This window comes from Notamacropus eugenii, chromosome 4 (genome assembly GCF_028372415.1).
Source record: "Notamacropus eugenii isolate mMacEug1 chromosome 4, mMacEug1.pri_v2, whole genome shotgun sequence".
NCBI classification, from domain to species: Eukaryota; Metazoa; Chordata; class Mammalia; order Diprotodontia; family Macropodidae; genus Notamacropus; species Notamacropus eugenii.
The window spans coordinates 239,669,987-239,697,616 of record NC_092875.1 but is presented as its reverse complement, the minus strand read 5'-3'; the positions used below and the strand labels follow the sequence as shown (position 1 = coordinate 239,697,616).

The following is a 27,630-nucleotide window of genomic DNA, read 5'->3' as shown; positions in this document are numbered from 1 at the left end:
CTACTTTTTGACAAGGATATTTTTAATAGACACCTTGAGAATGAACTACTAAGAGTCTTCTCTGCCTCCCTTTTCACAGATGAAGGTGTTCAGAACACTCCTAATATTTCTAACTAAAAGGCATCAAAGGGATCTCATAAGAAAATTAATTCATGGTTTTCAGTTCTTCTCTCAAGCTTAGTGTCAGGATCTCCTGTCCCATCTGTGAGACAAAATGGTGAAGGTCGAAGTCAACAGATTTGGCCACATTGAATGCTGGGTTACAAGTGCTACATTCAACTCAGGAACAGTAGACATTATGGCCATCAATTATCCCTTCATTGACCTCAACTATGTGGTCTATATGTTCCACTATGATTCTACCCATGGCAAGTGCAAGGGCACTGTCAAGGCTGAGAATGGAAAGTTGGTGGAAGACCATTATCATATTCCAGGATTGGGATCCCACCAATATTAAATGGTGAGATGCTGGAGCTGAGTATGTTGTAGAGTTCACTGGTGTCTTTACCGCCATAGAAAAGGCTGAGGCTAACTTGAAATGTGGAGCCAAGGGGTCATTATCACTGGCCCTTCTGTTCATGCCCTTATCTTCATGATGAGAGTGAACCATGAGAAATATAATTCCCTAAAGATTGTCTGCACTATCAACTGCCTGATCCCCTTAGCCAAGGTCATTCCTAACAACTTTGGCATTGTGAAAGGACTCATGACTATAGTCCATGCTATTGAGAAGGCAGCAGATGGCCCTTCTGGCAAGTTGTGGTGTGATGGGCATGGTGTTGCCCAAAACATCATCCCTGCTCTGGTTCTTGCTAAGGCAAAGCTCATACCTGAGCTGAATGGGAAGCACACAGGGCATTCCGTGTTCCTGTTCTCAATGTATTAATTGTGGACCTGACCAGTTACTTGGAGAAACCTGTCAAACATGATGATTTCAAGAAAGTAGTGAAGCAAGCCTTAGAGAGACCCTTGAAGAGCATCTTGTGTTAAACAGAGATCCAGATTGTATCCTGTGACTTTAACAGTGACATTCACTCTTCCACCTTTGATCTGGCCCATACCCCTAAACTATCTGCCTATAGTGGGGATCCAATGCCACATTCATATCCTTGCCCCAAAACAAACACTTCTGTAGTAAGGGGGGGAAGCATAGAGTCCTAGAGTGTGTACCATCAATAAAGTCACCATATTCAGTGCAAAAAAAAAGTCATTTACCACTTCATAAATGAAACAAATTTGGAGAGGTACTTGTCATTTGAAAATGTATTAAGAGTTATGTAAAAGGTTAAAATTTCAAAGAGTTAGGTACCACAATTCACTTATCCATTCCAAAAACTTTTTTTTTAAAGAATCTACAAAATAAAAAGTACATTCCAGATTCTAGAGGATTCTTTTAGTGTAGGTAAGAAATGATTCCTGACTGTACTATCTGAAGTCTAGCAAAAAGATGAGACAGAAAGATAATCATGACACACACGATACTTGCTGAGAGGTGCAAACTGAAGTGTTTTTGGAGGTCAGAGAGGGAAGGGGAAGCATCATGGAGGACAGAACCATTGAGAATGTTGGGGAAAATCCAGCAAATGGAAATGCTATGGTTTTGTCTTCCATTTAGGCTCGATAAGTGTACAGAGCTAAAAATGTGTATCCTAAGGTCACAAACTTTACCCCAAATAGGAGCAAAATATCAAATGTATCTTGTTGATCACAAAGGTAAATTAGCAGAATTCTACCAGAGATAAAAACAAAAGTCAAAGTCACATTTTATTTTTGGAAGGTTAATAATTGAATTTTCATATAAAAATGACAACACATTTTAAAACCAAGATGTTACTGGGAATGCTTTTTAAAATATAGGGGAGAAAAGGTAAAAATCCATTAGAGACATTTTGGATAAGGGCAGGGGAGAGTGAAATGAATTAAAATATTATTTCAATACCTGAGCTTCTTGTTCAAAGGTAGCATCTTAGAAAACAATGTTAGGGGAATTAAAGCCTCCATAGGGGTCTTCATGGTAGAAATCATGATTAAAAATGGAAAAATTCTGTTGGCAGAGGCAAGCTTCAGTTCTAATTAGCAATGACACTTGCATCTACTTTCTGTCTGATGAAGTGCTCTTTAAACTAACAACCCTTAAGAACCTCTGCTTGAATTTAATGGGTATTTCCATTTGACAATAGCAAAGGCAAACTTGTGATTCAACACCAAGCAATGCTAATATTACATGGTTCAAGTGGCATTGGTTTTCAGTACGCCTCGCAGTTATTCATCCAATTTAATTTGGAAAGCACAAACATATGCATACTCTTTTCTGTTTCCCCTTCCCTAGGAAAATAATCTTACAATGGAAGGTTTTATCAGGTTTTTTTCCTCGGGAAAAGAAAGGAACCCATCAAATGGCAAATCTTTTATGCTCCTTTTGCCTTTGTCCTTAAAAATATCCCCAACAGCACCATGTCCTTGAGCCAAGTTTCAGCAAGTGTTCATTCTCTTGTGAGCAGGAACAACCAAAGGACATTACTCAGCTCTGATCTCTTCACCATTTTGAAACATCGATGAACCTTCCCAGTATCAATTAATTCTTACCCTATTGATTATTCCTCACAACATTTTGGTTAGATATGGACATTCACTATGTCTTTTCCCCTTTCCTCTTCCCTCACTCTAAGATAAGGAGCTAAATGCAGACCTATAGGGCCCATTGAAAGGAGTGATATGAGGACAGCAATACCTGGAGCGGAGGCTTTATTTAAAAATCAATCTTTTCGTCGTAAAGGATAAGTGGCTTGCCAAGAGTGTGTTTCCTTGCAACAGAGTTGAAAGAGCAGGAATTCTGGGCTCCAACATCACCTCTGACACACTCTGTGTTACCATGAGCCAGTCATTTATGTTGCCAGCCTCAGTTTCTTCATCTGTAAAATGAGGATAGTCTTACTTGAACTAGTAACTATTGAGTAAAGTGCCTTGCAAACCTTAAAATGCCATATAAATATGAATATTATAATAATGGCTGTGGTTGTTATTGTTATTTATAGCCAGAGTTTGGTCTTAAGCCCTGCAATACATAGGCTGACTGTTGATACTTCTCTAGAAAATAAACTCAAGGTGATATGTATCAGACTCCTTGATCAGCTATTGGACAGTATCATTAAATGGGCTCAGTCAGAGCTGTAAAGTACTAAACCTAAAGGCCACCCAAGCAACATACCAGCTTATTCCAAGCCAGCTATATATTCATCCATTCATATGACTTTATTGGCAATAAAGAAATTAAAATGATCACTAGAGTCAAGTATAGAAGTAATAATTATTTTTTAAAGGTAAAATAGGCATTTTCCTCTGGCATGCAAAGTTGTGGTGCTTAGGAAAATATATGAAATTTTCATCTGTTAACCCAAGTGTACTTGACATTAGAATGGGGGCACAATTTTATATTCTTGCTGCAGGTACAAAATTAGCCAGTTAAGGGCTGGGCATGCCCAAAATAGCAATGTGTTTTTAGGACACAATGTGTTGCAGGTGGTGAGGCTTTGCTAAGTAAAAGGAATAGGTGAAACTCAGGACATAACAAATTCAATTAAATTCAAGAAACATGTATTAAGCATCTATTACACATCCTTGGGCATGGCAAGGGGAGTTAGGTGGCAACAGTGGATTGAACATTGGATTGGAATCAGAAAGATTCATCTTTATGAGTTTCAATCTGGTTTCAGACACGTAGTACCTGGGCAAATCACTTCATCTTCTTTGCCTTAGTTTCTTCATCTGTAAAATCAGCTGGAGAAGGAAATGGCAAACTGCTTCAGCATTTTTACCAAGAAAAACCCAATGAATTGGACACAATTGAATAACAAAAACAATAAAAATTCTTTCCCTTACTTTGCTTCCCTTATTTTACATCATGCTGACTTCCTTTTTCGAATTTGGGCTTTTCCATACTCTGCAAAATTTAAATTTTAGAAATAATGTATAAATAACTGTAATTATAAATAATTTGTAAATTATTATTATAAACTATTTACATGTTTAAAATTTATTTTATTTGAGAAATCTTCAATATATTTTATAACTTAATTACTGAATATTTTCTAACTTTTTTGTTACTTTTCTAATAAATTTTCAACAATGATAGTAAAATTTTCACAGTATGCAAGCCTGACAGAGTGGTGGGATAGTATAGCACTAAACGGATAACACTTAGTGCCTCAAAAATCATTTTCTCTATATTAACCCCAAGAGGTAGGCAGTGTGAGTGGTGCTACCCTTATTTGGAAAACAAAAGTATTATGGTTCAGAATGAAAATAACCTATGCACATCACATGTTCAGACCCAATAAGAAGAGAATTTGAATTTAGGTCTCAATCTAAATCTAACACTCTTTTCCTTACAAAGCATAGGAAAGCAATCTCAGTCACCTCCCTTGACCAATATAATCTTCTCCTGTGAGGGTTTATATTTTCATTTTATACCTACTGTCATTTCTGTGGTTCATCCTTTATTCTTGAAAAGGAACAAGGACATTAGCATAGTGATGTCTGGACTTGCCAGTGATTTGGATTTAAATGAGGCAGTGTTGCACAGTCATCAGAGTCCAGTGACAAGGTCAGGATGACTGGCGATGGCCCCAGATGCAATGGAAGACCCTGGTCTTTTTAAGCTAAGGTCTTTCCCAGGTCTCCAATTGTTTGAAGCAATGCCCATTCAGCAGTTAAAGGCTAGGTAAGAATTGAAGCAAAAGATGGTCTAGTTTACCTTCATAAAAGATTTAGTCTGGGAGGGGAAGACCCTGAGAATATCTGGCCAGAACATTACTGTGGAACCCAAGACCCCTGAGATCAGAGAATATTGCATTTTTATCTTTACATCTCTAGTACTTATGTTGGTACCTGACATAGGAGGTGCTCAGTAAATGTTTGATGAATTGAACTGATTATTGAGATCTAATATTTGTGAAGGGAAGGTAATTCCACTGCTAGCTCTAGATCTTTCAGATGATCCCTTCTCACATTTATCCACACCCTGGCCAACTAAAGACGTGTCTTGCCTTTGGACCTTACGTTGCACTATCTGCTTTTGTTTTATGTATTTCTCCTGTATTATCTGGTATTGTGATCTGCATCTATATCAAATGCCCTAACAGACCATAAACTCCATCAAGGCAAGGAACATATTTTCTCTCAACTTTGTATTTCATTGAGCATCCAGTATGGTTCTACCCACACAAAATCTCAAGAAATGTTTGCTGAATTGCATTAGATCCCTAATTCTTGAACAATCTCATCAACCAGTATACAATGTAAGCTTCAAACATGATAGCTTCTGCAGTTTAAGTCTGTATGTTTCAGAGACATTGGGATACCCATGCAAACAGCTATGGCTTGGTGATCTGACATGGAATGCTCCCATCCATGGGGCATGGAAGAATTATTTTACTAATAGGTGAAGCACAGTTTCAGATGGTAGAGAATAGTTATATGCTGCAGAGAAGTAAGAGTTTTGGAAAGATCCATATGGAACAAAGTATGGAGGAACAGAGTGGACATTTTGTGGCAAAGGCTTCAGGAAAACTCCAGATCAAAGTTACAAGCAAAGTCTCAAACAGCAAACCAAGCTGGAAAAGAAAAGGGATGCTGTTTGGCGCTGTTCCAGACATGCTGTGGAAATACCTGCAATAAGGATGCACTAAAAGTCCCTTAGTGTCTTGAAATGATGAATGTAACCTGTCTAGGTACCATATTTCACTTGCCAACAGAGAGTGACATAAATAGACACTGAGGATTAGGCAGCCCATGGTCTTTGGCAAAGTTATTCCAAACAAGTACTTCACTCAAAGGAGAAAGGTCTTGCTTTTGGTTTTATAGATGACATTGGGATATCTCAAATATTTTAGGATTTAATTACTACGTGAAGTTTATTTAACACAGATCAAAAAAGACAGTGTGGGTTCCGAGAAACCTCTTGACTTTCCTTGTTTGTTTTTTAATAGTTTTTCATTGATATAGTATAGAACAGATACCAAAAAAGGAAGAAAAGTGTATAAAATTCAATTAAAAAGTAATATAAAATCATGAAGAGTTATCTTTCCAAACTACATCTAGCTACTAAATGGTGTGGTGTTCTATCTAAAGCATCACCGGAGACCAAAATGATAGAACACCCAAAGGACACTGCTTTCCTCATAGCACAGCATGGTGACAGCTGGCAGTTGCCTACAGATTTTCAGTATTTTAGTGTGATCCAAGCCTGAAAATTAGTTACCAAATCACTGAACTAATAAATATTTATTAGATTAAAAAGAGGCCTAGAGCTCCTCTATTCTGACCTTCTTTTGTGAAGTTGAAAACGTGATATTGAATCCCCCTGGCCATCAGAGGTGGGAAGAAAGTATGAATTGCCATGTTGGGTAAAAAACAACAGCCTCCATATGGATGGAGAGACTTACTATGTCAGAGTACCAAAGAATGCTTTGAAGGAGGGAATAGTTCTTGGTTATTACATATATGCACATATGCATATGTATATATACATATATGTAATAGGCATTTATACATGATATATAATACATTATAACATGTATATTAAGAGCAGCATGGTGGAGTGGGGAGAGAGTTAGGAATATCTGGGTTCACACTGCACCTCTGATACCTATGGGTTATATGATTATCTCCAAGACGCTGAGTTGCAGAGAGGGTGCTAACCTGTGCTGATTATGCTGGTTCATCACTGGGAGTTCCCGATAGCCAAGCCACATGTCTATTCCTAACCCTCATTCTTTTATGATCTAACTTTGTTTTGACCAAACTGTTCTTACAGGCAGGTTTTGATCACCAGAATCTCTCTTGTTCCTGATCTGAAATTAGCTTTGTACAGCTTAAAGACTTTAAGAAACCAGCTATCTCTGCTATTATTCTTTATTACAAATAGAGCAAAATTAAGCTTCTTTCCTAGGATTATGCCACTGGGGGTATAATTATATACTTCAAACTTTAAAGTAGTGCTGGTATATTAATAGCTTCTGCAAAGAGATTGTGGGAAAAATATACATCGATATTGTGATGAAAATATTGTGATGCTTAATGTCACACTTACACATGTATCTAGAGATAAGGATAGAAAATGATCAGGGAAGCATAACAGTTTTCCAAAGGTCATGACAAAGGTCTCCAGTGATGACTGCACCCATCAGACCTGGTGTCAGGTCATTTGCTATCTTGAAATTTTGGCTATCATGTTGTATGCTGTAAGTGAAACCCGAATTAGCAAGAGGTAGAGGAAGGAAAAGCAGGGGGGTGTTAAATATGTCAATGGACAAGGTAAAAGTAACAAAAGAAAAATAGGTTCCTATTTATGAAGTACAGGGCCATAAGCACAGTGAATGGTGATGGTGGAATAAGAATACAAGTGAAAAGAACAGATTAGGAACTTTATATCCTCTGCTACTTTACTTTTCCCATTCCAACTTCAAGGAAAAAAGAATACCCCTTCAACTCTGTTGTCCTATACCCAGCAATGGTCCTGAGAAGAATAAGTATGACAGATTGTAATGGAGTAGATGAGATACTGAGTATTCTTCATTTCATAGCTGCTCAATCATTCATCTCTGGCCTACTCTTCAAAACCCCTATGGGTTGTTTTATTTTTGGCTTTAGTAAAGATACTGGAATGGTTTGCCATTTCCTTCTCTAGCGGATTAAGGAAAACAGAGGTTAAGTGACTTGCTCAGAGTCACACAGCTAGTGAGTGTCTCAGACCAGATTTGAACTCAGGTCTTCCCGAGTTGGGCAGCTAGATATTGCAGTGGATAGAGTGTTGGACCTGGAGTCAGGAAGACTCATTTTCCTGAGTTCAAATTGAGTCTCAGACACTTACTAGCTGTGTGACCCTGGGCAAGCCACTTCAACCTGTTTGCCTCAGTTTTCTCATCTGTAAAACTAGATGGAGAAGAAAACCCTAAATGGGATCACAAAGAGACAGGCATGACTAAAAACAACTGAACAACAAGTTCCTGATTCTAGACTCAGTGCTCTATTTATTTACTGAGCCACAGAGGTTAAGTGACTTGCCCAGTGTCAACAGCTAGTAAGTACCTGAGGCCACATTTGAACTCAGGCCTCCAGACTCCAGGCCCAGTACTCTCTCCACTGCACCATCTAGTGCTTCTAATCTTCAATAAACCAGATTAAATTTTAAAAAAGAAAGAAATAAAGAAAATCATTAATCTTTTCAAGAAAGACACAAAAACAAAGTACTATATGTAAGATGGTGGTAGTTTAAGAATGAAAGATTAAAACATAAACCAAGTTATGGTAACATGAATCATTGTGCAGTTATGTCATGATTGTGGCTAAATGACTGGCTGTGAACGTTATGACTACAACGACAGGTACCTTATGGTGAAAGGTACTCGACTCATCAAACAAGAGATTCCTTTAAATTCCTCACCTGCAGCACAATCTGCAGATACCATATGCTGTGCAGTGTTATAGGCTTCATACATGTCTACTGGGACAATAAATCTAAACTATACTACACTGAGGACTAGAGTCGAAACTGATCTTTTTATGTCAGTAAGGAACACGTTAACAGCATCTGTGGCCAAAATGAGTTTAAATAAATGGAAAACTCAATTCTTATTTGAAGACAGTTTTTTTTTAATCTTTTAAAAAAATCTGAGTAATTTTTTCTGTTTCTATCTCTTTTCTCCACTTAGAGGACCACCACTTTAGTTCAAGCTTTCATCAGCTCTCCCTTAGACTATGGCAGCAGACTGAGAATTGGTATTTCTCTCCTCATCTTTCCTCTCTCATCTATTCCTCATGGAGCTGCCAAGTCGATATTTTATAAGCACGGGTCAGAACATCTTACTTCCACTCTCAAGAAGTGGTCAGTGACTCCCTTTTGATTCTAAAATGTCACTCCTTCGTTTACCATTTAAAATCTTTCACTATTTGACTTGAACAATTTTTTTTTCAAATTGATTTCACATTATTCCCTTCTAATTCACCCTAAATTCCAACCAAAGTAACCTACTTACTGATAACGTACACTATTCTAGCTTCCATCTCCAAGGCTCTACATAAGCTATCTCTGATGCTTAGATAGAATATACTTCCTCCTCATCTCCACCTTTGACTTTCCTTAAACTTCATCAAGACTTTGCTCCTGTAGCACATGCCATAAGAGATCTTTTCTAAGATGTGGTTGTTACTTCCCTTCCTCACTTAAATCACTTTGTATTTTTTCCCTCATGTTTTCCATTAATTAGTTTGTGTACATATTGTTTTCCCTCAGGTACAAGCTCCTTGAGGTTGGCAATTTTTTTCATATTTGCCTTTATATTCCTGATATCTTGCATAATGTTTCACATATGTCTGGTGCTTAATAAATGCTTGGTTGCTCTAGTGGATTAATGAGTGATGGTTATTATGAGCTATGTTAAGTCCAAAATAAGCTTCAGCATATTCCATAAAACTGGAAAATTATGGGCCCGTGTTTCTGTCATCCAAGGATGTGCCTAGCTAAGTTCAGAAAGGCCCTGATAATAATTTTGTATGTCTTAAAAATTACTTTTCCCCTTTGCCTCCCAGTGCAAATTATTCCAACTGGTCCCACTTCAGAAACAGAAAAAGTCTGGATGTGGTTCAACAAACTACCACTGAATTTATTAACCCTATTTAAGATCACTTTCTGACTCGTATCTGTTGAAAGTCTTTCCCCGTGTTCTATTCATCTATATCAATCTCTTTTTCCATCTTTTTAGTTCCTCAGGCATGCCATGTATGCCCTGTAAATGGACAGTTCCTGTTAGATATAATTTATATTTTACATAAAGTACATAACAGCCATGTGCTAAAAATTCTTAATTAATAAAATAATTCTTTACTGAAATGCAAACCAGTTACTAGGTTAAAGCGAGCTTATAAATCAATAGTTTTTTAAGAGGAATTCAAATCCCAGAGAGATTACTTTTGAATTGTATTCCAGTCACTAATGCATTTTTTTATTTGTAAGATTTATATCCCCCACATTCCAAACTTAAATGTATCTTTAACACATCCATTTATTCAACAAAATTCAAAGGGTACCTGCTAGGTCAGCAAAAATTATCAACACTGTACCTCAACTCTTTATTTTCCATGAATTCTTTTATCAGCATGGAAACAAAAAGGTCAAAATGAAAATATTTTATTGAAAAACGACATTTGAATAATAGATGCTACAGTCTTTTAAGAATTGTTTTCCTGGCAACAGGAGAATCCTGAAAACTCTAAGTTTAATAAAAGTCATTAAAATTAAAATTTTATGTAAATATAGGTATAGTTTAAATTTGTGACAGAAAATCTTGAAGAAGCAAAATATGGACATATTTACCTAAGCAATTTATGCTCAGTGGTTCATTGCACATGGAAATGTTGATAGCTATGGAAATTAGACATGTAGAATAAAATCATAAGTATGCTAACATGACTCATACTACCTGGGCAGTCTGGAGACATCTAACTGTGATCCTTAAAATAACCTAACCTTCAGTTCTGGTATATGCTAAGATGTTGAAAGCACTGGAATTTTTAAAAAATGTTACCACTGGAAAATTTCATCTCTATTTCAAGGGCAAGCTACAATCCTACTGAGAAGATGGATAATTTATGGGAATTTCATCTTTGAAGCATGCCTCTTACATGGTGATATGCCTTTATGCTTTCATTTCTGCTAAAAATCCATCACTAACAAAAATATAATTGACATATACATGGCCTCTGACCTTAGCAATAATGAGCCCTTCTTTCATTGTCACATTACCATCTATTTGCATAGAAATGCTAAGAATTAAAAAAGAAAAATATAGATATGTCATTTCTCTCATTTGAGTCAATAAGTTGAAAAATCTACTGAGTTACTAAGGTTAGAAGCATATATATGACAGAGTTCTATATTTCATAAGCATTTAACTCCAGTGGATTTAGCTGTAGCTCAATAAACAATGAATTTTTTCCGGCACAGAATGGACAGATCTTAAATAGACAGATATAGCAATTGAGACACACATATGAAGATACACGCGCAGAAAGTTATATAACAGAACTGTCTTACAATGTGACCCTGGTTAAATCCTTTTTTCTCTCTAGACCTGTTTTTTCATCTGTAAAATCAAAGGGTTGATATGGATGATTTCTAATAACACTTCAAGTTCTAACAATGTATGATTTTATGAATCTAACATCCAACTATGTTCATCCCTTAGAACCTAGTGAGGTATATTCACCTCTTGGATCTTCAGTTCCAGACACATCTATAGAAATCTATAGCATATCTATAGAAATAAGGACATCCATAGCACATCCATAGAAATGAGATTTAGGGTCTCCTAAAAGAATCAACCCAACATTGTGACATCCCCAGGCTGGATTAATTCCAAAAGTACCCTAAGAGCTTAAATTTGTTTATTAGAAAAGATGATACTCTATGGAGAGGAAAAATAAGGTCAATCTTAAAAGCATTCTTAAGCCATGGCAGGGTGATATGAGGCTGGGACCTCTGAAATTATCTTAGAACTTAACCTGTATCCCTATGCCCATGGACATGTTACTTTGTGTTATAAATCTTCACCTAGTATCATAGCAAGTCAGAGCTAAAAGAAATCCTAGTCTCTTTTATTGACCATTTATTCCACTTCTATATTTTATGAATGAATAGACCAAATTTAATTAAGATTTACAAAACCACACAAAATCTAAGTAGCAGAGGGGGGGTTTGAGGACAAGTTAGCATTCTTTCCATGACACTACATTGCCCCTTACTCAGCACACTGCTCCCTGTGAAGTGAACCTGAGAGATACTCCTACCACTAACATTCTCACTCTTAGAACAGCTACTCACCATCCCCTATCTGATAAACCAACTCAGGCTTCATCATTACTAGACATGTAGGGTAGTAGAACTAAATGGCAGGCCCCAGAAAACTGGAAGGGATTCTTTAGGGGAAGGAGGAAGGGTCGGTGTTTATGAGGTGTAGGATGGAAAACCATTCTAGCTAGCTGGCACAGTGGATTGAGTACCAGGCCTGGAGTCAGGAAGATTCATCTTCCTGATTTCAAATCTGGCTTCAGATATTTACATGCTGTATGACCTTGAACAAGTCACTCAGCCCTGTTGCCTCACTTCCCTCATCTGTAAAATAAGTTGGAGAAGGAAATGGCAAACTACTCCAGTATCTTGGTCAAGAAAACCCCAAATGGGATCATGAAGAGTCGGACATGACTGATTGAACTACAGTATGTAGGACCACGAGGAGGGCTAGCAGAAACTTCACTATAGCCAAGATGTGGAGTCTGATTAATTCCATAAATGGTTGATATGTGAGCTAAATGGATCTTAGTATATGAATACTCTGCATGTAAGGGACTTTGCAGTCCATTTGTGAAAAAGGCAGTTTCTGAAAAAAAGGAAGAATGCTCATTTGTTCCTAAGGAGACTAAAGACTAAGTTAAACTCTATTAAGGGAGAAGATTTCAAAAAGATCAGATTAGATAATATATGTAAATCACTTTATGTACCTAACGGCTGCGTATTAGATCTGTGGTTTCATTGGAAATTCCCTCTGCCAAGGCAGGTTGGCACCTTCTCTGTCTCAAAGAGTTGCCTAGAGCACTGAAGGCTTTAGTAACATGCCTAGAGTCACACAGCTAGTCTTTGTCAAAGGAAAGACATGAACTCTGGTTTTTCTGGCTCTGAGGCCAGCGTTCTATCTATTACATCATGCAGCTTCTCTCATAAACCTCAACATACCTTTTGTGCTTATTGTGGTATTTTATTAAATAACTTTTCTCTTTGACTATATCATAAAACTCTAAATTATTCTGTATATTTTTCAAAGTTTATACTTATAGAAATTTTTAAAAATATATGTTTTGAAGGCAGGAATTGTTATTTTCATCTTACTAGTCTTAAATGCCTTACACATAGCAGATGGTTACTAAATGTTTGTTCGATTGAGTTTGTTGACTTGAAATATTAAAGGAATAAATGCAGAAAATAATATTTAAGGAAACAATACTCTTGAGCCACAGTTCTCAAAATATAGTGCAGGGAACTTTGGGGATTCCTTTGCATTGCCTCTGTGAACTCAAAACTACTTTCATCATACCATTAATATATTCTAGTTTTTAATATGGTAAATATACACAAAGACAACCAACATAAGCCAAAGTTATTTGAGAGGGTTCTCAGTAATGTTTAAGAGTTTAAAGGGGTCCTGAGACAAAAGCGTTTAAGAACTGCTGTTTTAAAAAGCATTTTCTTGACAAATTTCTTGAGTAGATTAAGGAATTTGGAGGAGAGAAAGATGTGTTATTAAAAGATTTATTTAGTGTGACTTTTTTTTTTAAGATATGATATAAACAGGACAATTTATCAGGAATCTTAATCCTAGAAAACTTATATTAGTCATTTTAAGCAGGAGGCTTGTATTTTAAAATAAGCAAGTTTCCAAAATATAGTGCTATGATAATAACATACTACATCCTAAGAGTGATTTGTTGACCTTACAGTAGTAAGTCATAAGGTGCGTCATCAGTACCACATCTAGTAATACTGGTCTCTCAGTGATAAGGAGTAATACAGTTTCTTTCAAATCAGAGTTTCTTAACTTTTTCTTGTGTATGTGCCATAGACCCCATAGTCTGGTGAAGACTATTCGCCCCTTTACAGAATAATGTTAAATGCTTAAATTTAAATACAGAGTCTATAGAGGAAACTATCTTTTAATTCAATAATCAAAATATTATTTTTTTAAAATTCATGGACAACTGGGCAAGGACTCTAGTTTTAAAGTAAAATTAGATTTTTTTTCATTTTTAGTTAGCTTTACACAATTTATATCAGTGATAGGAAAATATGCTGTCATATTTATATAATGCCATCTCATGAGAGGAGTCGATAATAAAGAAATCTGACTTGGGGAAATGATGCCTGTATAGGATAAGTCTGTTATAAAAAGCATTGGTCTTTGAAGGCTACTTTCAAGCATCTGAAAGGTTTATTGATAAAGAATGCTGTAAATACCCACAACAAGCCCACATACTCTCACCCACACCAACTTAAATTTGTAATTCTAAGCATTGCTACTTGGAAAGTATTTTAATTAGTCTTCTGAAGAAATACATGTCACTTTGAATTTGATTAAATTACTTTTATGTCTTATTTGTTACTAAAGAGAATAGCAAATATCTACATTCCTCGCATGCAAGTATACTTACACATATATAAGTTTCTGCTTACAAAGTTTTTCCTATAGAGATGTACTAGATGACCTTGAAGTCTTCCCCTTCCCCTTCCCTCAGTTCCCATAGTAATAAAAAATTAAAATTCTTGAGGCTATAGCATCAGATTCAGATTTTTAGGCAAAGAAAGGTAAATCAAAATTTATTCATGATCTTAAGATAAAAACATCTTTCCCCCCAGATACTGGGCTAAAGTTCATTTTCTCAGTCATGTAGATTAGGGCAGGAATTGTTAACTTTTTTTATTTGTTTAATAGACCCTTTTAACAGTCTCATGAAGTTTATAGATCTCTTTCTCGGGACTATGTTTTTAAATAATTATAGGAAATGCTAAATTTCAATTAAAAGTTAGTGAAAATAAAGATGTATTTTTCACATCCAAGTTCACAGACCCCCAAAATCTAGGCAGTCCATACACCCCAGGACAAGAACTCCTTGCTAGGGTTTTGCACAAGAGAAAACAGATTAATGATCATCTAACAATGTCTGCTAGCAATACCCTTATATTTGTGTGTGTTCCCAAACACATCTACTCTCTGTATGCCACACATTTAGCTAAGTAAAGAAATAATTTCCACAAGGGTTAGATAGCTACATTTCTGAATTACAAAGCAGGGCAAAATTGTGTATTGTTTCCTGAACCTGTAACAAGAATTTAAATCCCACCACTGGCATGTACTATCTATATGAGATAGGAAACCCAATTAACTTCTAGTCTCCCTCTGTCTAAGCAGTCATCAAGTCTTGGTTATTGTACTTCCCCAGTACCACACACTCATACAGCTGTTACTCCAGAACTGTATTAAGGGTGAAGGGTGATTGAATAAATCAATAAAGCCATTCTTCTTCACTTAAATCAAATGACAAGATCATAATCATAGACTTTGGAGTAAATGAGAATCCTTGGAACTGGAATGGTAGTGTTCAAAGAGACAGAAAACTTGGTCATGCCTTAGGTGTTGTCTACAAAATAGCAAGTGAATTGAGAACCAGTTATTTCAGACTGAAGCAATTGTCATATCACAGCAAAATTCCCTCAAGAGGAAGCCCTTGAGGAAGGAGAGGCTTTGACTTTGACCTAGACCTACACTCTGCCTTTGGCTAGGGAAGAGCCTTATGAAACCTGAAGGAGATTTTGAACTTTTCATTGCTATCCTAGAGGCATCTCTGGATCAGCAATTGACGGCTTCTGCATTGACAGTCAAGGGTAAACTGCATGTAGAATTAGCTTCAGAAAAATACTAGCAAAGAAACTACACTATGTCTAAGAGGAAATTCTTGATACTGCACAAAAGGAAGAAAAAGACTTTCCGTGACCAGGAGTTATGTTACCCCTTGGTCACACTTGCTCTCTAAGCCAGAGCCCACTTTTCCCTGAGCTGTGCTTATTCTAGTGAGAGAGCATGATTCACTTTTGTGGAGGAGATTCTGTACCAAGTCTTATTGTACCACCTGAGAAAATCCTCCTTTGGACCACAAAAGACAGAACATAAGGATTATTATAAGAAGATTAATTTTAAATTAATGAGTTCAAGTCACCTGACTCAGATGGATTCCATCCCAGAAAACAATTTCAAGACCCTCTGCAAGACTGCACTCCTAAAACTATATGTCATAAGCCCCTACTGGTACACTTACTTTTAATAGTCAGCCAGTAGACAATTTAGCTCAGAGTAGAGACACTAATATGACATTGTAAGAGTAAAAATGAAAAAAAAGTTGCCCTGTAGTCCTGGGGTTCACTCTCCCAGGTTCACAAATATAAGCAGAGGAAAAAGTGGGGATAAACATAGAGGATGTGAGTAGAAGTAGACGTGTAGCAAGCACACATGACTTAGTCTACTTGTGCCTCCAGTGCTGCAGAATTTCCTTGGTGTCTTCGTGATGCTCCCCACATTGCTGCACAGGTCATTCAGCTGGGCTCTCTCCATAGCTCAATTCTTGATAATAAAGGATAATCATCGTTTTGACTCATAAAAATCACACTCCTCACAATTGTCTCTAGCCTTGTCCAAATGGACTGCTTACTGCTGTCTGTGATCTTTCCTTTTGGGCTAATAGCTCCTCTACATGTTCAGTGGGATAGGGAATATTCCCTCCTCTCTCCCCAAATTGAGAAATGATTCCCTTTAAAGAGCTGTATTTTTATAAAGCTGGCTGACTTCTATTTTCAGAGCCATCTCCTTCTTTGACCTCTCCTTAGAGAGTGCAGATCACTTTTTAAAGGACTACCAGGGATGTGGACTATGCTTGGCCATCAAATGATTATGTGCCTTCTAATTCTATCAATTTTGATCAGAGAACTTCTTATACCATGTGAACCCTAATTCTGAGTCCTTTTATGTACTTTTTACATACTTTTTTTCCCTCTATTTTATCAACCCTATATCTTCCTTGATTTCATCAACTAGACTGGGAGTGAAATAAATTTATCATGGGTGACTCCTTGAATAGGTATTGGGACTGGACCTATGTTTCATTGTTTTAGGGAACTCTCAGATGAGAAAATTCTCTAATAGGATAGGTTGTCACCTTTTTTATAAATTATAGTCTTAGAGAGCTGTCTAGAGAAATTAAGTGATTTTTCTCAAGGTCACAAAACCAATAGTGTTAGAGGTGAAACTTGATCCCAGGTCTTCCTGGCTCTGAGGCCTGCCCTGTCTATTATGCCATGCTGCTCCATTCTGCCTCACCCCCAATGAACATGGGAAAGGAAACAGTAGCCCAGAGATTGGAGATGAACAAATGTCCTGACTTTCAAAAGGGGAAGAGAACTGAATTTACACAGTATAATCCAGTGAATTTGATTTGATTCCTTAAAAAAAAATTCCTGACTCTTTTATCAAAAGTCACCTAGGAAAGGAAAAGATGATCCCAAAGTGTCAGCAGATCTGCATTGGAAACACATTATTTTGGACTAACCTAATTTCTTTTTTGTACAGTTTTACTGATCAAATGTGGGGTGTTCCATACCCCACATCCCAATTAATATAGACATTTCTATCAAATCAAATAAATAGGTAAACTAGGTGTGACCAAAGCCTTAATTAGTTTGGGAAGAGTGAAACACTTTGACCATTGAATTAAATTAGACATCACAGAAAATATATTAGGATTGGTTAAATCAGATACATCTCTAGGCCTAGGCATATTACTGTAAACCAGTTCAAAATTGGGCTTTTCAGTAACAGACCTGTCTAATGGTAGTTAAGAAATCTGCCCTAGAAGATGGCGAAGTAGAAAGACGCACATACACATAGCTCCGAACCCACAAACCACAGAACGGCTAGAGGGGACCAACCCAGGGCGAATTCTGCACCCAGAGACCATGGAATATTGGAGCGAGAGAGATTTCTGTTCCGGAGAGACCTGCAAACCTCTCATGGGGGGTCCTTCGCGCTGAGGACTGGGCGCCTGGACGGGGAGCAAAGGGCAGCCCTGCCGCGGCCAAGACACGGTGAGGAAAAGATCCGAGAGGGCTACGGGGACGGGATCTCCAGCGGCCACGTGGGTCCCCCCACCCACAGAGGGACCTGCAAACCTCTCGCAAAAGGTCCATCGCGCTGCAGACTCGGAGCCCAGCCTGGACCTGCGGCGGCTGCGGCTCCGAGAGGCACAGATCTGAGAAGGCTCCAGAGACGGGATCTCCAGCGGCGGCACAAGCCCCCCCCCACCAACAGGTGACTGACGGGGGTAGGTGAGAGAGTCTCTTTGGCGGGTTGAGAGGGGAGTGGGGTGCCCCCATGGCTCGGGCCCCCCCAGGAGATAGAAGCTGAGAGGCGGCTACAGACAGGGGCTCCCCAAACGGGTGGGAGCCTGGATCCATTGTGGAAGGTCTGTGCATAAACCCCCTGAGGGAACTGAGCCAGAGAGGCGGCCCTGCCCCTGACCACCTGAACTTAATTCTCACACTGAATAGCAGCCCTGCCCCCACCAAAAACCCTAAGGCGGGAAGCAGCATTTGAATCTCAGTCCCCAAACGCTGGCTGGGAGGACCAGGAGGCGAGGTGGGTGTGAGGAGAACATTCAGAGGTCAGGTCACTGATTGGGGAGAATGCCCAGAAAAGGCAAAAGAAATAAAACTATTGAAGTGTACTTTACCGGAGAAAAGACACTTCCTCCCTTCCTTTCTGATGGGGAGGAACAATGCTTGCCATCAGGCAAAGACATAGAAATCGAGGATTCTGTGTCCCAGCCCACCCAGTGGGCTCGGGCCATGGGAGAGCTCAAGAGGAATTTTGAAAATCAAGTTAGAGAGGTGGAGGAAAGACTGGGAAGGGAAATGAGAGGGATGAGGGAGAAGCATGAAAAGCAGATCAGTTCCCTGCTAAAGGAGAACCAAAAAAATCTTGAAGAAATTGGCACCTTGAGAACTAGCCTAACTCAGTTGGTAAGGGAGGTGCAAGGGACCAATGAGGAGAAGAATGCTTTCAAAAGCAGAATTAACCGAATGGAAAAGGAGATTCAAAAGCTCACTGAAGAAAATAGATCTTTCAAAACTGGAATGGTACAGATGGACGCTAAGGACTTTATGAGAAAGACAGATATCTCAGAACATACCCCGCAGATTCGAAAAATGGAAGATAATGTGAAATATCTTATTGGAAAAACAACTGACCTGGAAAATAGAATCAGGAGAGACAATGTAAAAATTCTGGGACTACCTGAAAACCATGATCAAAAGAAGAGCCTAGACATCATCTTCCATGAAATTATCAAGGAAAACTGCCCTGAGATTCTAGAACCAGAAGACAAAATAAATATTCAAGGAATCCACAGAACACCGCATGAAAGAGATCCAAAAAGAGAAACTCCTAGGAGCATTGTGGCCAAATTCCAGAATTCCCAGGTGAAAGAGAAAATATTGCAAGCAGCTAGAAAGAAACAATTAAGTATTGTGGAAATACAATCAGGATAGCACAAGATCTGGCACCCTCTACATTGAGGGATAGAAGGGAATGGAATAGGATATTCCAGAAGTCAAAGGAACTAGGACTGAAGCCAAGAATCACCTACCCAGCAAAACTGAGTATAATACTTCAGGAGAAAAAATGGTCTTTCAATGAAATAGAGGACTTTCAAATTTTCCTGATGAAAAGACCAGAGCTGGAAAGAAAATCTGACTTTCTAACACAAGAATGAAGAGAAGCATGAAAAGGTGAACAGCAAAGAGAAGTCATAAGGGACTTACTAAAGTTGAACTGTTTACATTCCTACATGGAAAGACAATATTTGTAACTCTTGAAACATTTCAGCATCTGGGTACTGGGTGGGAGTACACACACACACACACATGCACACACGCACACATACATAGAGACAGAGTGCACAGAGTGAATTGAAGAGGATGGGATCATATCTTAAAAAAAAAATGAAATCAAGCAGTGAGAGAGAAATATTGGGAGGAGAAAGGGAGAAGTTATATGGGGCAAATTACCTCTCATAAAAGAGGCAAGCAAAAGACTTATTAGTGGTTGGATAAAGAGGGGAGGCAAGAGAAAAACATGAGGTCTACTCTCATCACATTCCACTAAAGGAAAGAATATAATGCACACTCATTTTGATAGGAAAACCTATCTCATAATACAGGAGAGTGGGGGACAGGGGCACAAGCAGGGTGGGGGGGAGGATGGAGGGGAGGGCATGGGGAGGAGAATGCAATACGAGGTCGACACTCATGGGGAGGGTAAGGACCATAAGAAAATAGAAGTAATGGGGGACAGGATAGGATGGAGGGAAATATAGTTAGTCCTATACAACACAACTAGTATGGAAATCATTTGCAAAACTAAACAGATATGGCCTATATTGAACTGCCTGTCTTCCAAGGGGAAGGGGTGGAGAGGGAGGGAGCTAAAGAAGTTGGAACTCAAAGTGTTAGGACCAAATGTAATGTTCTTACCACTGGATAACAAGAAATACAGGTTAAGGGGTCAAGAAAGCTATCTGGCCCTACAGGACAAAAGAGAAGACGGAGACAAGGGCAGGGAGGGAGGATAGAGGAGAGAGCAGATAGGTCACAGGGGCAATTAGAAAGCTTGGGTCTGGCGGGGGGGAGGGGATAAAAGGGGAGAAAATTTGTAACCCAAAATTGTGTGAAAATAAATGTTAAAAGTTAAATAAAAAAAAATAATAAAAAAAAAAGAAATCTGCCCTAAAGGTGGGGTATGGGTAGAGTTCTCTCTCTTCTATCCCACTAACCAGAAGACAATATTATGAACTTCAAAAAACAAAACATAAAAAATTTGTACTACTTCTCAATATTAGTAGCAGTGTCCCTGGAGCAGTAGTGACTGATGGATGGACAATCTCAAGAGCATCAGTCTTTGGAACCCTTTGAGAACTTTACCTAAGGAGAACTTTATGAGGATTTCTCAAAGGGAGAAGAGGACTTCTATTAACCAGGAGTTATGATTAGGTCCCTTTGCCATATATATTGTCTAGTTACATCTCCTCACTATTGTACTTCAAGGTTGTGTCCACTTCTCCCAGAGACCCTAAGTGCATTTATGGGAGAATTTTCCACAGCCTTTTGGGGGATTGTGTTTTATACCCAGTGTTCCTCCTATACTATTTCAGTAAATACCCTTTTCTAAAATCTAATTGAGATTACTAGCTGATAATCACTGGGGAACTTATTCTTGACTTTTAAATCAGGGGAATTTTATAGAAACAGTTTGCCAAGATTTCACTAATGGACTGGACAAAGTCCATGATGCTATCCTTGTGGACATGTTGGGGATATGGGGCTTAGATGATAGGATAGTAATATGGATTCATTCATTCATTCATCCATTCACAAAACATGGTACTGTTTACACATGATGCATGGAAAGGACAATTAATGTCATATCTACCTTTTCAGCCATGGTTTCACAACACACTGATCTGCATAATTAGCATCATATTTGAATATTAAAGCTAAAAATTACAAAGCTTCCTATGTTCCCTAGAAGAAAAGTGCTGAAGGCCAAAATTACTTCATTTGCCTTGGGGAATGATCGCAAAATTGTCCATTGAAATAGTAGTACAATGTTCTTAGTATATACAACACATACGACTAAAGGATTATGGGCTGTGGCATATGTTTCCTCCTGGATGGAAGCTATGCCATTTGTGTGTTGGAGTCAGAGTTCTCCCTTGACAGCTGTGTGATCGACAGAATAGCCAGTGCCAACCCAAGAGATAGCTGGCCATTCCTTTCAAGAAGCGGTGTTAGAAAGAATATGTGACCCTTTCTGAAAAAACAAAAATAAGCCAGTCTCACAGCAGAATTTATCCTAGAGTCGTGGTGGGGGAGGGGAGGGCAAGGATGTAGAATGTTGAACTCATAAGGGAGGAACCTTAGTACATCATGACCTTGCAAATGGTCAGATTTCCAGAAGTTCAAAATGTCCTTCAGATATTTCATAAAATTCTCCTCAACATAACAATGAAGAAAAGCACCAATCAGGTACTTTTCTGATTTATTGAGGAGGAAATTGGAATGAAGAAAAGATCTAAATGAATTTGTCAATGATGCAAAAAAAATGCAAAGTCAGAAATAATATGTTTGGTTCTATGACCTCTTTAAGACTACAATTTATAAGCAGGACCCAACTACCAGTTGAGAGTGAGGAAGAATCAAAGCCAAAGGATCCTTTTATGAAAACTTCCAAGCTCCCCTTAGCTAGAAGTGGTTTATCCCCCACTTATGTCTCATTATCATTTCATTAGATAGTTGATTTTTTTAAAAATGAGAAACCAGCACTCATGTTGATTTTAAAACTCAAAGGAAACAATTAAAAATGACCTTCAGTCGGGGAAAGAGGATAGAGACATGAGACACTATTCCCTATTTTCAATCCCTTAACAGTATTTACTCCTTGAAATTTGAACGATATTTGCAAATATAACTTCTTAAGGATTTGCTTTCTCCTAAACTGCAACTTTATTTCCATAATATTGCAACTAACCTGAACCAAAAATGACTTTCTACTTTAATGGTCAATTATACAACCCTATGAAAAAGCTGATTTTGCATAATTATTTAAATTTAGCTGGTGAAGAAAAGTGGGAAAGAGAGGACTTGGAAAGACTACGTCCTTGACCCAGACAAATTAATCCTTTGGAATGAAATTTAAATGATCATGCATTTTTGATTTACATGGGACATAGGAAGGTTGACAATTCAGAAGAAAAGAGAGAAAAGCTGTTATTCATGGTTGCTGTATTTATACTCAATTGAGAATGTGTACCTAGAATTATCAGTGACTTTATTTTAGCCTATGTTGCACAGTAAAGAAGAGTTAGACCACTCACCTAATGGATTCCTAAGCACTGTTGATGGTACATTCACTCCAGAGTATTCAAGCCACTGCTCTCTTCCGTTTTAGTCTACTTTGTTCATTCTGTGCAAACATCGAAATAGTCCCTGCTATACCTCCCTTAGATTCAGTCCTTCCAGTTCAGTTTCCAAAGAGTGTTCTCTTTAAAGCAGGAGTTGTTTACCTTTTTTCATATCATGTACCTCTTTGGTAGTGTGGTGAAGCCACATCTTATTGTGCCATACCTTATTGTGCTTTTAAGTCAATAAATTAAAATATATAGGATTACACAGGAAACAAACTGTTGGGAAAAGATGTAAACTTCCACCATCCAAGAGGGAAAGGAAAGGAACAAGCATTTATTAAGCACCTGTAAGTGCTTTACAAATCATATCTCATGTTATCCTCATAAGGATGCTTGGAGGTAAGTGCTACTATTATCTGCATTTTGTAGTTGAAGAAACTGGGGTAAACAGTGGTTAAATCACTTGCTTATGGTCAAAGAACTGGTAAGTGTCTGAGGCAGGGTTTGAACATGGGTCTTTCTAACTTCAGGCCCAGTGCTCTATCCATTGCACCACCTAGTTGCTTTCAAGTTTATGGGTCCCACTGAAACCTATCCATGGACATTCTTGGTCCATAGACTCCAGGCTGAGAATCGCTACTTTAGACCTTCTGATATTCAATTCTCCATCTCTTGCAGTGGAAGACAGGTACTACCCCTCCCCCATCCCTTCTCTGTAGATGCTGGATCTACAATCTAAGAAGGAAGTCTTTCTTTTCCAGTTGTGTTTCTGGACATCTTTCTTGTCCTCAGGTTTCAATAACTTTTTGTGATCGTTCAATAATAGCTAATAGCTAGCATTTATATAGCAGCTACTATATACCAAGCATTGTGCTAAATGTTTTGCAATCATCTCATTGAGTGCTGTAACAACCCTGGGAAGGAGGTGCTATTACTATCCCTATTTTTCAGATATGGAAACTGAGGCAAAGAGAGATAAGTGACTTGCTTTAAGTCACAACTGAGGCCAGATTTGAACTCACTACCCTATATAATTTTTGTAATTTCCTTACAAAAACAGATGTTGAAATTGTTGAAAACTGAGGTGGTATATGGTAAACAAAAAAAGCTTCAAAAATCTATGACTCTATTAACTCCACCAGGTGGTGCAGTGGGTACAGTACTGGGCCTAGAGTCAGGAAGATTCCTCTTCCTGAGTTCAAATCTGGTCTCAGACACTAAGTAGCTGTGAGATCCTGGGAAAGTCGCATAACCTTATTTGCCTCAGTTTCCTCATCTGTAAAATGAGCTGGAGAAAGAAATGACAAACAACTCCAGTATCTTTGTCAAGAAAATCCCAAATGGGGTCACAAAGAATAGGATACAACTGAAAAACAACTGAACAACCACTTAAAAATGAGGGGTGTGTATAATTCTGATATGAAGGCATATTCCCTATAGATAGCTGTAACTTTCCCAAGTAGTTAACACAAACAAAAAATAAACCTGTAAGGTTCGGGATCACACTCTCTCTTTGTACTTGAGAAAGAAATGATGCAAATCCTTGTGAAGATTACCATCAAAGACTATTTTGTTACTGACTTTCAGTCTATGTTTAATTAATTACTAAGGAGCCAGGATTGCCCTCCCCCCACTTCACCTATCTCATGAGCATCCAGCATCACCCTCCCTTATTTTATGCAACAATTGTGTGACCTTCTACTTGGCAAACCTGACCCACTTATTCTGAAACAGAGAAATGATGTTAAAAATTAAATTACTTCAAACAGAAGCGAAACTTGTTCTTGTTTCCTATTATTATTGGCTTATCTAATATAAAAAAGAAAAGTAACCTTTTGGGTTATGATTAGGGGCTGTACTGTAAACATTTCTATGAAAAAGGATTTCACATTTTTTTTCAAGAGAGGAAAGCTATATTGACTTTTATATGTGAAATTCATACTTGTGGTGGGTTGAAAAGAAAATAACAAGAGTTAACATTATATAGCACCTACTATGTGCAATGCATTATACTTAAACACTTCACAATTATAATCTTATTTGATCCTCACAGAAACCTTGGGAGGCAGGAGCTATTATATATTCATTTTACAAAGGTTAAATGTCTTGCCCAAAGTCAAATAGCTAGTAAGTACGTGTCTAGTGATAGATTCAAACTCAGGTCTTCTTGTCTACAGGCCCAGTGCTCTTTCCATTGGGCCACCTAGCTACTCAATTATACTATGATCTGAAGCAGAATATCATCATGTGGAATGAGTAAAACACCATAGTGTTTCGTAATAATAGCATGCACTTGATAAGTAAGTCAAAGTTGAATTAAAATACTTTGTGTATATGTAGATAATGATTCATTATTTCTGAAAGGTCAAAAATACATAGCTGTAATTTGCAGTGAGAGTTTTTAGGAGCCCAGAGCTCACAAGTTATCAATATCAACAAGGTATCTTGGTACCACTGGAAGCTAGATGGAGAAATAGATCAAGTATGAAACCTAGAGTCAAGAGGATCCGAGCTCAAATCTGGCTTCAAACACTTATTAGCTGGGTGACCCTGGGCAAGTCACTTAGCCTCTGCTTGCTTTAGTCTTCTCATCTGTAAAATGGGGATAAAAAAAAAAAACAAAAAACATTTACCTCCCATGGTTGTTGGGAGGATCAGATGAGCTAACAGTAAAGCCCTTAGCACAGTGCCTGGCACATAGTAAGCACTATATGTTGTTTTTCAGTTGTGTCTGACTCTGTGACCCCTTTTTGGGTTTTTTGTTGTTTTTGTTTTTTTTGGCAAAGATGCTAGCATGGTTTGCCATTTCCTTCTGCAGTTCATTTTATAAATGAGGAATATGTGGTAAGCAGAGTTAAGTGACTTGCCCAGGGTCACATAGCTAGTAAGTGCCTGAGACCAGATTTAAACTCTGGAAGATGAGTCTTCCTGACTCCGGGTCTTGTATTCTATCCATTGTGCCACCTGGATGCCTGGTAAGGACCACATATATGTTAGCTATTATTGTTGTTACTGTACGTGTGGCTTTGCTCATTAGAGAATTAAATAGTCGCTAGAAATAAAGGGATAGAGGGAACCCAAAGAATTCATCTAGTCCATTTCTTTGCCTCTAGGGAAATGTACTTAAATGCATTACAGAAGAGGACTTTAGCCTTCTTTCAACAATTTTCAAAGAATGACTGTTTGTAATATCAATTTTAGAACTGAAAATTGCTGGTGTTTGACTCTCAGATTACAAATGAGGGAGGAATCTAAAACTCAGAGAGGTTAAGTTACCTAATCAGAGACAAATAGAGAAAGCGAACGAACCACAGCTTGAACCCAGGCTCCTCAATCCCAGTCCACTAAACCACATTTACTGAGCCCTGTTAGGTGAGGATTTTCCATAGAATAACTAGACTGCTCTAGATCTATATGGTGAAGAAACTGGGGCTCAGAAGGTAACTTACCTTTTGAGGTAATACAGTAGAAATTCTGTACAGAATTCTAAATACAGTAGAAATAAACAATAGCTGCCTGTCATTACTTCTCTTTATTTGGATAGATGAACAGCAGCTATCTTCAAATGAAATAATTTCAGCTCTTTCTGCATTTACTCAGATCAGCTATTTAGACATCCTGTTATTATTTTCATAGCTCTCTTTTCCATTTCCTTTACTTCTTACTGGGGTTGGTAAAACAGAAATTTTGATTTCCCTCAAACTCTAGTACAGAATCACTATACCTACAGTCAACACATATATAAATAGATCCAGTACTACACAGGGATTTATTGTTATTATTAATACTGACTAATCTTTGCCTTTCTTTAGTAATTGTTTTTAGCAGTAAACACCTAAAAATGATGATTTTTTTTCCTGATTGCTTTGAATTATGGTTTTGCTACTTAGAACCAACATGACCTTGAGCAAGCGACTTAACTGATCTGGGATTCAATCTGTTCAACAGCAAAATGAAAGAGTTGTATAAACCTCTAAGGTCCCTGTCAGCTCCATTTCTAATATCCTTTGACCATATAGTTTTAAGTAACTGCAAAGTACGGCATAAAGATGGTCTTTTAATTTTTTTTGGCACTTTTCTGTAATATCATGGAAATAACTTTTATTTAGATGAGGTGGGATATAAATGACATTTCAAATTGCTGTTGGCAAAGATCCCTTGTATTCATTAAAAAGAACCAATTTCAGACAGTATTTTTTAGAAAATAAAACCATTTGGAAATTCTTACCACAGAGCAATGAATTTTAAACATTATTTTTTCCAGCAGAAAAAGTAGTTGAAAATTCCTCTCTTTTCCTACTGGCTTTTTCTTAAATAGGAGACTGTCTCTTTTTAATAATTTTTTTTAAAAGCAGAAGTTAGAGATTAAAGAAAAAAACTAAACTAAAAAAACCTTAAAAAACTACATTCAAGGACATGAATAATAGTTTTCAAAAAACATTCAAATGAAGTCACTGAGGATGAATTATTTGTGGATGATGAAAAAGAGATAGCATTGCCCCAGATGTCAACATTATTTATTGACACAAAGCTGAACATCGGAAACAATTCTCATATCACAATGACGTTCCTACTAATCAGGAAGCATCAATCTTCCTTACACAAAATAACATTTTTTCTAACCATTCAAGAGCTTTATGAAGCCACATTCTTTCCAACCTCTTAGATACTGATTGTTAGATTGTAAAAACTATTGTAATTCTCACCTGGCCTAGTGCTGGTGACTGACACATGAAATTACAGGAAGTGGACCCAAAATAGCCAGTTGCTGTAATATGAACCTTATGTAGTCATATTTCAGCATATTCACTCACTCTCTCTGCTTTGTAAAAAGTGGAAAATGACTAAAAAGTCAGTAAAGTTGCAAAAAAAGTAAATTCCCAAAGGACAATTTTCTGTGAGGAGTTGTATAGTTTGAATCTTTTGGGAACTCCCTGCATGGAAATTCTCTGCAGTGATGCCACTTGCCTATAACGTATGGCATTAGAAAGCTACCGGAACAATGGAAAATAACTTGCC

The 27,630-nt window shown here is 37.7% G+C and overlaps 1 protein-coding gene and 1 pseudogene across 1 annotated transcript in view; one reads left to right on the top strand and one right to left on the bottom strand.

The window, feature by feature from the left end:
• LOC140501080 (disks large-associated protein 1-like) overlaps positions 1-27,630 on the bottom strand; it is an 890,990-nt gene that overhangs the window by 539,807 nt on the left and 323,553 nt on the right. The window lies entirely within an intron of this gene.
• LOC140502461 (glyceraldehyde-3-phosphate dehydrogenase-like) lies at positions 215-1,149 on the top strand (annotated as a pseudogene).